This window comes from Notolepis coatsorum (genome assembly GCF_963971535.1).
Source record: "Notolepis coatsorum genome assembly, chromosome: 4".
In the NCBI taxonomy this organism is placed as follows: Eukaryota; Metazoa; Chordata; class Actinopteri; order Aulopiformes; family Paralepididae; genus Notolepis; species Notolepis coatsorum.
In genome coordinates this window covers 89,236,149-89,247,119 of record NC_140168.1, presented here as the reverse complement: position 1 = coordinate 89,247,119, position 10,971 = coordinate 89,236,149, and the positions used below count along the sequence as shown (strand labels likewise).

Genomic DNA, 10,971 nt, shown 5'->3' with positions numbered 1-10,971 from the left:
CAGTGACAGGCGTGAGAGGTAATTAACTTTACACTTTATCATGTTCAATTAGGCGTCCCTCCCATTGCCTGCTGGCTTAACCAGCGTGCCATGTTTTAGCAGGCGACCGCCCCCCCTGCCCCCCGCCCCCTCCGGGGTCTTGACGGGTCCTGCTGGAGCAGATAGATGGCCGAGGACGACGCTCGATTAGCGCAGAAATAAACCTGTTTCACAGCAGGGGGGGTGGGGGGTCTCCTCTCTCATCTGCCACGACCCCTTTAATGCTTCATTGATTAACTCTAAACATTAACACTTAGACTGAGGAATACACATGTACACACTGAGAGGGAGAGAGAGGGAGAGAGAGAGAGAGAGACAGAGACCGAGAGAGAGAGAGAGAGAGAGAGACAGAGACAGAGAAAGAGAGAGACAGATAGAGGGAGAGAGAGAGAGAGAGAGAGACAGAGACAGGGAGAGACAGAGACAGAGACAGAGAGAGAGAGAGAGGGGGAGAGAAAGAGAGAGAGAGGGAGACAGAGACCGAGAGAGAGAGAGAGAGGGAGACGGAGACAGAGACAGAGAGAGGGAGAGAGACAGAGACAGAGACAGAGACAGAGACAGAGAGAGAGAGAGAGAGAGGGAGAGAGAGAGAGGGGGAGAGAGAGAGAGAGAGAGAGAGGGGGGGGAGAGGGAGCGAGAGAGAGCGAGAGCGAGAGAGCGCGCGCGAGAGAGAGAGAGACACTATCTTGCCTTTTGTCTCCTAGTCTCACTCATCAACACTAGTTGTACAACACAGTACTATTGGCGCTTTTCCACTGCATGGTACCTACTCTACTCTACTCTACTCTACTCTACTCTACTCTACTCTACTCGGTATTTTCGGTTTTCCATCACCAAAGTACCTGGTACCAGGTACTTTTTCGGGTACTTTTTTAGTCCCTGCTCAGGTATGGTTCCAAGCGCGAGCCAAGCGGGTAGAACTGGTACTAGAAAAGTCACGTGAAACACTGCAGACCACTGATTGGTCAGAAGAGAGACGCGTCACTCCTTGGAGAGTCTGAGGGAGTCTGAACGAAAACAGAAAGCCGCCATCTTTAATGTCTCGCATAGGATTTCAGTATGTTTGCAGCAGGCACAAGTGCAATAAACAAAGCATAGTCACTGTGTATTCTGCCTCATTTATTTATTAAACAAAACCGACATCAACACAATTTGCCACCGAGCGGAGAGTTTAGTCTCGCAAAAAGATCGCTGACTTGTTAAGGCTTAAGCTTGTTGTTAGATTAGGTGCTAATGTTGTGCTAGCGTTTTAGCATGGCTATCGTACATAGCGTGATCAATATAACTCGCTATTGATTGTTTGTATGAGTAACGTTAATGCTAGTAGAATAGACACAACGTGAGGTAATCACCATCCATTTTAAACCGGTTATTACCTAATGCTAACGTTAGCAAATAGACGCGACTGGTAACGTTACAGCTTGTTAGCCTAATGCTAACGTTAACGTTAGCATAGACAGCCTAGCTAACGTTAACGCTTGTAGAATAGACACAATGAGAGGTAACGTTAGCGTTAGCAGAATAGACACAATGAGAGTCTCATTAATGTTGTGATTGATTGATTGATTGATTGAAAACTGTGTTTTACTCTGGCTTGCGCCTAGCTCACGGACATAGCTATGCTGGAGCTCTCACAGAGCTATGGAGCTCTCAGCTGTACACCAGCAGCCCCGCCTCCCCACACAGAGACAAACTGAGTACTTTATTTTAGTACCTGCAGTGGAAAAGGAACGAAGTACCAGGTACCTAAAGCGAGTAGAGTAGAGTAGAGTAGGTACCATGCAGTGGAAAAGCGCCATATGCTGCTCTAAAGTACTGAATGGTAAACGTTGCATTTATATAGTTTTATCTAAAGTGTTTTACATGTCACATTCACACACCGACGGTGGAGGCGACCACGCACGGTGCCAACCTGCTCATCGGGAGCAATTAGGGGTTAAGTGTCTTGCTCAAGGACACTTTGACACACTGCCCGGGAATTGAACCATGCTGCTATACAGTACTGTGCTGCTCTAAAAGGACGTCACGTGTGTATTCTGTATTGGTTACCATGGCAATGATTGAAGCTTCAAAGTATTTGGGTTCAGCCCTAAGCACCCCACATGGATACAAGCGGACAGAGAAGACAGACACTCGCGTGATATTTTTGGTAGGAATGAAAAAATACTTTACCAGGTAAAGTACTACACACATGTTCTGCAACCAGTGTCTAAACATGCCAGCGTGACCACCACGGTGACGTTGCACAAACTGGACACACTCTCCAGTCCTGTGTGTGTGTCTCTGTGTGTGTGTCTCTGTGTGTGACTGTGCATGTGTCTCTGTGTGTGCATGTGTCTCTGTGTGTGTCTGTGCGTGTGTCTCTGTGTGTGTGTGTCTGTGCGTGTGTCTCTGCGTGTATCGGTGTGTGTGTGTCTCTGTGTGTGTGTGTCCGTGTGTGTGTGTCTGTGTGTGTGTCGTGTGTCTGTGTGTGTGTGTGTGTCTCTGTGTGTGTCTGTGTGTGTCTCTGTGTGTGTGTCTGTGTGTGTGTCTCTGTGTGTGTCTGTGTGTGTGTCTCTGCGTGTGGCTCTGTGTGTGTCTGTGTGTGTGTGTCTCTGTGTGTGTCTGTGCGTGTGTCTCTGTGTGTGTCTCAGTGTGTGTCTGTGTGTGTGTCTCTGTGTGTGTCTGTGGGTGTGTCTCTGTGTGTCTGTGCGTGTGTCTGCGTGTGTCTGTGTGTGTCTGTGCGTGTGTCTGTGTGTGTCTGTGCGTGTGTCTCTGTGTGTGTCTGTGCGTGTGTCTGTGTGTGTGTGTCTCTGCTCTTCAGGGTGCTCTTAGATCTAATGAAAGGCCTCTTAATGGTGAAGCCTAATAATGTTGTTGTTAATAATTAAAGAGGAATTAGCAGGAAAAAAACAGCTGAAACCACATTATAGGAGAGAAGAGAGACAGGAGAGGAGGATGAGAGGAGAGAGGAGATGAGGAGAGGATGAGAGGAGAGGAGAGAGGAGAGGATGAGAGGAGAGGAGAGGAGAGAGAGGATGAGAGGAGAGAGGAGAGGAGAGAGGAGAGGATGAGAGGAGAGGATGAGAGAGGATGAGAGGAGAGAGGATGAGAGGAGAGGAGAGAGGAGGAGAGAGGATGAGAGGAGAGGAGAGAGGAGAGGAGAGAGAGGATGAGAGGAGAGGAGAGAGGAGAGAGAGGATGAGAGGAGAGGGGAGAGGGGATGAGAGGAGAGGGGAGAGGATGAGAGGAGAGGAGAGAGGATGAGAGGAGAGGATGAGAGGAGAGGAGAGAGGATGAGAGGAGAGGGGAGAGGATGAGAGGAGAGAGGAGAGAGGAGAGAGGATGTGAGGAGAGGAGAGAGAGGATGAGAGGAGAGGAGAGGAGAGGGGAGAGGATGAGAGGACAGGAGAGAGGATGAGAGGAGAGGAGAGAGGAGAGGGGAGAGGGATGAGATGAGAGGAGAGAGGATGAGAGGAGAGAGGATGAGAGGAGAGAGGATGAGAGGAGAGGAGAGAGGATGAGAGGAGAGGAGAGAGGATGAGAGGAGAGGAGAGAGGAGAGAGGATGAGAGGAGAGGATGAGAGGAGAGAGGATAAGAGGAGAGAGGATGAGAAGAGAGAGGAGAGAGGATGAGAGGACAGGAGAGAGGATGAGAGGAGAGAGGATGCGAGGAGAGAGGATGAGAGGAGGAGAGAGGATGAGAGGAGAGAGGAGAGAGGATGAGAGGACAGGAGAGAGGATGAGAGGAGAGAGGATGCGAGGAGAGGATGAGAGGAGGAGAGAGGATGAGAGGAGAGAGGAGAGAGGATGAGAGGACAGGAGAGAGGATGCGAGGAGAGAGGATGAGAGGAGGAGAGAGGATGAGAGGAGAGAGGAGAGAGGATGAGAGGACAGGAGAGAGGATGAGAGGAGAGAGGAGATGAGAGAGGATGAGAGGAGATGAGGATGAGAGGAGAGATGATGAGGATAGAGGATGAGAGGAGAGATGAGATGAGGAGAGGATGAGAGGAGAGAGGAGAGGATGAGAGGATGAGAGGAGAGAGGAGAGGATGAGAGGAGAGAGGATGAGAGGAGAGAGTAGAGAGGATGAGAGGAGAGGAGGGAGGATGAGAGGAGAGAGGAGAGGATGAGAGGAGAGAGGAGAGAGGAGAGGATGAGAGGAGAGAGGAGAGGATGAGAGGAGAGGATGAGAGGATGAGAGGAGAGAGGAGGAGAGGATGAGAGGATGCGAGGATGAGAGGACAGGAGAGAGGATGAGAGAGGAGAGAGGATGAGAGAGTAGAGAGGATGAGAGAAGAGAGGATGAGAGGAGAGAGGATGAGAGGAGAGAGGACAGGAGAGAGGATGAGAGAGAGAGGATGTGAGGAGATAGGATGAGAGGAGGAGAGGAGAGAGGAGGAGAGGAGAGAGGAGGAGAGGATGAGAGAGATGAGAGGATGAGATGCGAGGAGAGAGGATGAGAGGAGAGATGAGAGGAGAGAGGATGAGAGGAGAGAGGACAGGAGAGAGGATGAGAGAAGAGGAGGATGAGAGGAGGAGAGGAGAGAGAAGATGAGAGGACAGGAGAGCGGATGAGAGGAGAGGAGAGAGAAGATGAGGAGAGAAGATGAGGAGAGAAGATGAGGAGACGGGGATGCGATTGCACCTTAACACATCCAGCACCGGAAACGGCTTACGACGTGTTTCAAGTGCATGCTAATTCTGCCATTCCACGGCATATGACGTTATTGAGATCATATTTCATTTTTTAGCCATGTTATTCATAATTCCCTCACGGAGCCTGGTCTGATGCAGTGGGAGCTTGCACAACTCTGCAACGCTTCAATACTGCCGCCTGGTGGATGATCGGCGTGTTACCAAACCGGAAATGGACGAGTCGATCTCGGTGCGTCTGGGAAATGCGTCCGGCACTCACATAGTGTCGCGGGACTCAAGACACACACCGTGTATATGGATCGCTGCCATAACTCAATAATCGACATGATTTGGGCTGTTATTATTATTATACAAACCGGAAATGGATCGACTTGATCGCCGTCAAATAAGTGGGATCTTTTTGCTCCAGTCTCGTCGGCCAACGGTAAGAGGACGCTGACGTCATTTTCAAGGCGATTGTAAATTTCTTTGTTTACAAACCAACTGATCAATAAATCAACCCATACTACATAAAGCATTTACTGACGATCACGGACTTATAAACGACCCCCCCCCCCGTTCATCCGCGCATGATGAGTCATAACGTTTAGGATCGTATTCAGTTGGATTTTTTAATATAGCGTGTATCCCGAATAAACTGCGATCGATAATCTATATTATGCGTTTAGGCCTATAACTAGCATTCTAGGAATTACTGCAGAAAACGCTAAAAACATATTTATATTCTAGACGGCATTTTCGTATGAATGTATGAATGAAAAAGTATAACGTTCCCACATCCTGAACGATAGATAATCGATGTTGAATGGGCCATAGTAATGTCAATACAATTTAAAAAGTTATAGCCCTGCAAAGAAGGTGAACATCTCCATAGACTTAGAGTGTTGGCAGAGAGTGGTATAAGATGCTCAAATTGCGTGGCAGGGAAATGTGTTAAGAAAAAAACCTGAACATTTTCGAAGCGATCTTTTTTTTTTATATAAACACTCCATTTGAATGAATGAACACATTTTATTTGTATATATTGAACTGTTCTTCACAGGGAAGAGGAAGGTGGGAGAGGAAAGGGACAAAGAAAAGTGTCCCCCTAAAACATTTAAAGGGGGTCATCTTGACCCCTCCCAACTCATCCTGGCTCAAACACTAACAGAGGGGGAGAGTAAAGTACAGAAAAAAAGGTACCGTTGGGTACCGGTATCGATTCCCAGGTAAAAAGAAACATTTTTAGGCTCTGTGTCCTGAAAAGACCCACCGCGTAGGCCAGATGCAAGCCGCATTTTACAATAAACCTATGTGGGGCTGCTTAAAACAATAATTATTATAATCGCAAATTTAATCGCAATCGCAATATCTGTCCGAAAAATCGCAATTAGATTATTTCCCAAAATCGTGCAGCCCTAGCAGGTAACCATGGTAACCACTCGCCAACATTCTATGCCAGGCAAGGATACACATGACACTCAAACCTACAACAAACCGACTGGATCTGCTTTTATTTTTCTAAGGTAATACATCTGTAAAGACACACCAAATTCCAAAACAGACACATACAGTACCGGCTTCATTTAACTATTGTATATTTAATTGTATTTTGTGTATCCCTTAGAAAAGTGTCCCCCTAAAACATTTTAAGGGGGTCATCTTGACCCCTCCCAAGTCATCCTGGCTCAAACACTGACGTTAGGACCTTATCTTTTCTTCTTTGCAACCAGACTGTGCAACACCTGTAACCGCCTCCTCTGGAAGTCTCGCCTCCTGCGAAGGGCTGTTGGACTAATGGACTCTTTTGCTTTTCTTTTGCTCTCAGGTCGATTTTGAGAATGAAGGTGGTGACATTTCTCCATCTCAGCTTCTTTGTTATGTCCAGGTTGGCTTCTGTACCTCATGCTTGAGACAGAGCTTCACATTAACTGGACAATGCTTGCTCTCCCTTGAGTAGTGTTGAGTGGCAGACTGCGGCACTGCTTGCAAGTAACCTTCCCTGGTTGGTCAGTTTTACAAAAGCAATCCAGTGTTAGTGTGTTTCCTAGTGTGTTGACGTCTTTACAGCATCTCGCGCCACTCAACAAAACTTCTAACATTATCGATATTATCGATGCAAGAATAGCAGGTCTGATAAATGTTGCGTTCGCGTTTCACTTGACCAGGTGGAAAAATAATATAAAAAAAATAAAAAATTTATGAATATTTTTTTATCATGATTTTAGGTCAGAAAAACCGGAAATCCGGTTAAAAGCGGAGAAATCACATCCCTGGGAGAGGATGAGAGGCGAGAGGATGAGAGGAGAGAGGAGAGGAGATAGGAAAGGAGAGGAGATAGAAAAGAAAAGGAAGAGAGAGGAGGAGATAGGAAAGGAGAGGACAAAGACTAATGAAATATTGAGACCCAGCTGAAATAGAGAGGACATTTAGAGAATACTATGAGAAACTATACACACAGCCAAAAGCAGCGGGAGAAGAGGAAATAGAATCATATCTGGAGAAGCTAGAGTTACCATCGATAGGGAAAGAACAGAATGAAGAATTAAATTAAATAATTACGGAACGAGAACTGGAAGAGGCAATTAGTAGAGCTAAAAACAACAAATCTCCGGGGAGCGACGGATTCCCATCGGAATTCTACAAGACATTTAGAACGGAATTAGCACCCATGTTAGGGGCGGCGTTCAGACACACGATGGAAGAGGGCAAAATGCCCCCCCCCTCGTGGAAGGAAGCCATAATCACCACGATACCGAAGGAAGGGAAGGATAGAGAATTATGTAGTAGTTTCAGACCTGTGTCCATACTCAACGTGGATTACAAGATGTATACATCGATAATATCAAAGAGATTTGAGACGTTTATGCCAGACATTATAGATGAAGATCAAACTGGATTTATTAAAGGGAGACAGACACAGGACGACGTGAGAAAGACATTACACATAGTAGAGGAGATACAAAAACAAGGTGGTAGCGCGGTACTGATTAGCTTAGATGCAGAAAAAGCATTCGACAGTGTGAGCTAAAACATTGATGAGGTTCGGACTGAACGGGAGGGCGATGAAGATGATCAAGGCGCTATATCAAGAACCGACAGCGAGGGTTAAGGTGAATGGCAGCCTGACGGATAGAATCAGATTAGAGAGGGCTACCAGACAGGGATGTTGTCTCTCACCAACGCTCTTCGCCGTTTTCATAGAACCACTGGCACAACTGATCAGACAGACCGAGGACATTAAGGGAGTAAGGATAAAGGGAACGGAATATAAACTAGGCCTATTTGCGGACGACGTGATAGTATACATGAGGCAACCAGACAAGAGCTTCGCGGCACTGATGGATCTACTGAAGGAATATGGACACTACTCAGGATACAAACTAAACGTGACAAAGACACAGACCTTAGGCCTAACAAAATTAATAGTTGGTTTCAGGTTGGTTGTCAGTTTGGCCATGGGTAGGTAGGGAATTTATTTTATTTTATTTTTTTATTTTATTCTTTCCCACGGCGACTATGGATATAGGGAATTTCTTTATTTAATTAAAATGTTCACAACAACATGGATGCATGTACTCTGCCAGCATGTTTAATATCCATAATACTAAATGTTTGACTAAGATTTCTATGAAACTTTATTCTTAAAAAAAAAAAAAAAAAAAAAAAAAAAAAAAAAATCGATTTTTTTTTTTTTTTATATATTTTTTTAAAAACTCATAAAATATATTGGGTCGCACCTAAATCGGCAGGGTCGGTCGGCAACCTGAAACCAACTATTAATTTTGTTAGGCCCTAGCATGGAACTATACCCCAACGACGGAAATTAGGGAACAGTACGGGATAAGATGGGACATGGACAAGATTAAATACTTAGGGGTGAACATCACGAGAGGGGTGGGGAAACTGTTTGAAGCGAACTATACACAGATAAATCAGAACATCAAGAGAGACTTAGAGAGATGGACAGTAATGCCCTTGGACTTCAATTCAAGAATAGAGGTCATTAAAATGAACATACTATCAAGGTTACTGTACCTATTCCAGTCACTACCGATACAAATACCACAGAATCAATTCAGGGAGTGGGACAGACTGATATCGAGGTTCATATGGGCGGGGAGAAGACCACGGGTCAGATATAAAACACTACAACTACCAAAGGAAGAGGGAGGGATGGCAGTACCCAGCCTACAAGATTATTACTATGCAGCACAACTGAGAGCAGTGACGTGCTGGTGTAACGACAGATATGAGGCAAGATGGAAAGACATTGAAAAAGAAGGGGAGGGATACAAGGTACAAGCTCTGGTGGGAGATAGGGAACTATTTAAAGAAAAAGAGGGACTATTAGATCCAATCACCAAATGCACCTTGACCATATGGAACAGAGTAGTAAAAACACACAAATTGGAGAAGCAGTCAGGGGTTCTGAGATGGGTAGCACATGACAAGAGATTCAAACCAGGGAGGTTAGACCATGGATTCAGAAGGTGGGAGAGGGGGGGGGGCAACAGCAATATGCAAAATGATAGAGAAGGGGGAAATGCAGACACTACAAAAATTAAAGGAGAAATTTGGACTAGAAAACAGGGACCACTTCAGATATCTACAGGTTAGAGACTACTACAACAAAGAAATAAGGGGGGCCAAAGACGAAGAACAGAATGGAATAATCAAGATGATAGTATGGGCATACGAAGGGGGGCAAGGAAGAGTAATATCAGCAATATACCGGGCTATAATGAACAGCAAGGGACACACGACCGATTACATAAGGGAGAAATGGGAGAGAGAACTAGAGATAGAAATAACAGGGAAGGAATGGGGGAACATATGCGAGGTGCAACATTCAACAACAGGATCGAGGATATGGAAAGAGTTTGGATGGAAAAACATAATCAGATTCTTTATAACCCCAGAGCTGAAGGGAAAATATGCACCAACACAAAGAGCATGCTGGAGGATGTGTGGGAAGGAGGGGGCAAATCACACGCACATATTCTGGGGATGTCAGAAGCTGAAGGGGTATTGGGAGGAGATAGGGGAGGCAATGATCAGAATATTAGGATACGGGTTACCACAAACAGGACTGGTGCTTTACTTAGGAGACCTGACACACGAGGGAATACAAGGGGGGGACAAATATTTAATAAAGATAATGTTGATGGTGGCCAGAAAAGCAATAACAAGACTGTGGTACAAAGAAGACCCACCGACAATAGCACAATGGGTAGGAATAGTGGAAGAAATACAGGATATGGAGAGGATAACACACATGCTGAGGTTACAGGAAGAGAAATTTGGAGAAAGATGGGGAAAGTGGGAGGATTACAAGGGGAACGAAAACGACATCACAGAGGAGGGACCAAATGCAACACAAGAGGGTGAAGGGTAAAGGAGGAAAGAGGTTCAAGGAGGGTCTCTGAACCCATGTCACACACCTTTGCTTTAGTTAGTTTTTTCTATTTTTATTTCTGTTGGGTATGACAATTGTTTTATGTTTTTTGTACTTTATTATTTAGGTCTGTTTAACAGTGTTGTTTTATGATGTGTTTAGTTTTAATTTCATGAATGTACCCATATATGTATGTCGTTATGTTATGGATGTCAATATAAATGTTATGTTGTATGTCCATAAATGTTGAATAAAAATGTAAGTTTAAAAAAAAAGAAACGGAAAGGAAGAGAGAGGAGATAGGAGAGGAGAGAAGAAAAGAGGATTTCTCCCACCAGTGTTTACCGTGTTCCATAATCATAAATATACATAATCCCTCCTCCTCCCTTAATTGGCGTGGATGCTGTCAAGTAGGTGATAATGTCACTTCTCCTTCCCTGTGTGTGTATGTGCATATTTGTGTGTGCATGTGCGCTCGTGCACACATGTGCATGTGTGCATGTATATGTGTATGTGTGTGTGTGTGCATGTATATGTGTATGTGTGTGTGTGCATGCGCACCAGTGACGGGCTGTCAGCAGGTCATTAGAGCCACATAATGAAGCCCAAAGCCCTCTCTGCCCCAGCTGCCTCCTGAGCACAGAAACACACGGCAAGCATACGGCCAACACGCACACACACACACACACACAGAGAGACACACACACAGTCACACACACAGGAACACACGGCAAGCATACGGCCAACACGCACATACACACACACACAGAGAGACACACACACAGGAACACACGGCAAGCATACGGCCAACACACACACACACACACACAGAGAGAGAGAGAGACACAGGAACACACGGCAAGCATACGGCCAACACACACACACATGAACACACACACACACACACAGAGAGAGAC

General features: G+C 45.6%; 1 protein-coding gene across 1 annotated transcript in view; it reads right to left on the bottom strand.

The window, feature by feature from the left end:
- Window positions 1-10,971, bottom strand: part of LOC311226605 (uncharacterized protein) — a gene marked incomplete at its 3' end in the record, with an annotated part of 187,140 nt that overhangs the window by 89,664 nt on the left and 86,505 nt on the right. The window lies entirely within an intron of this gene.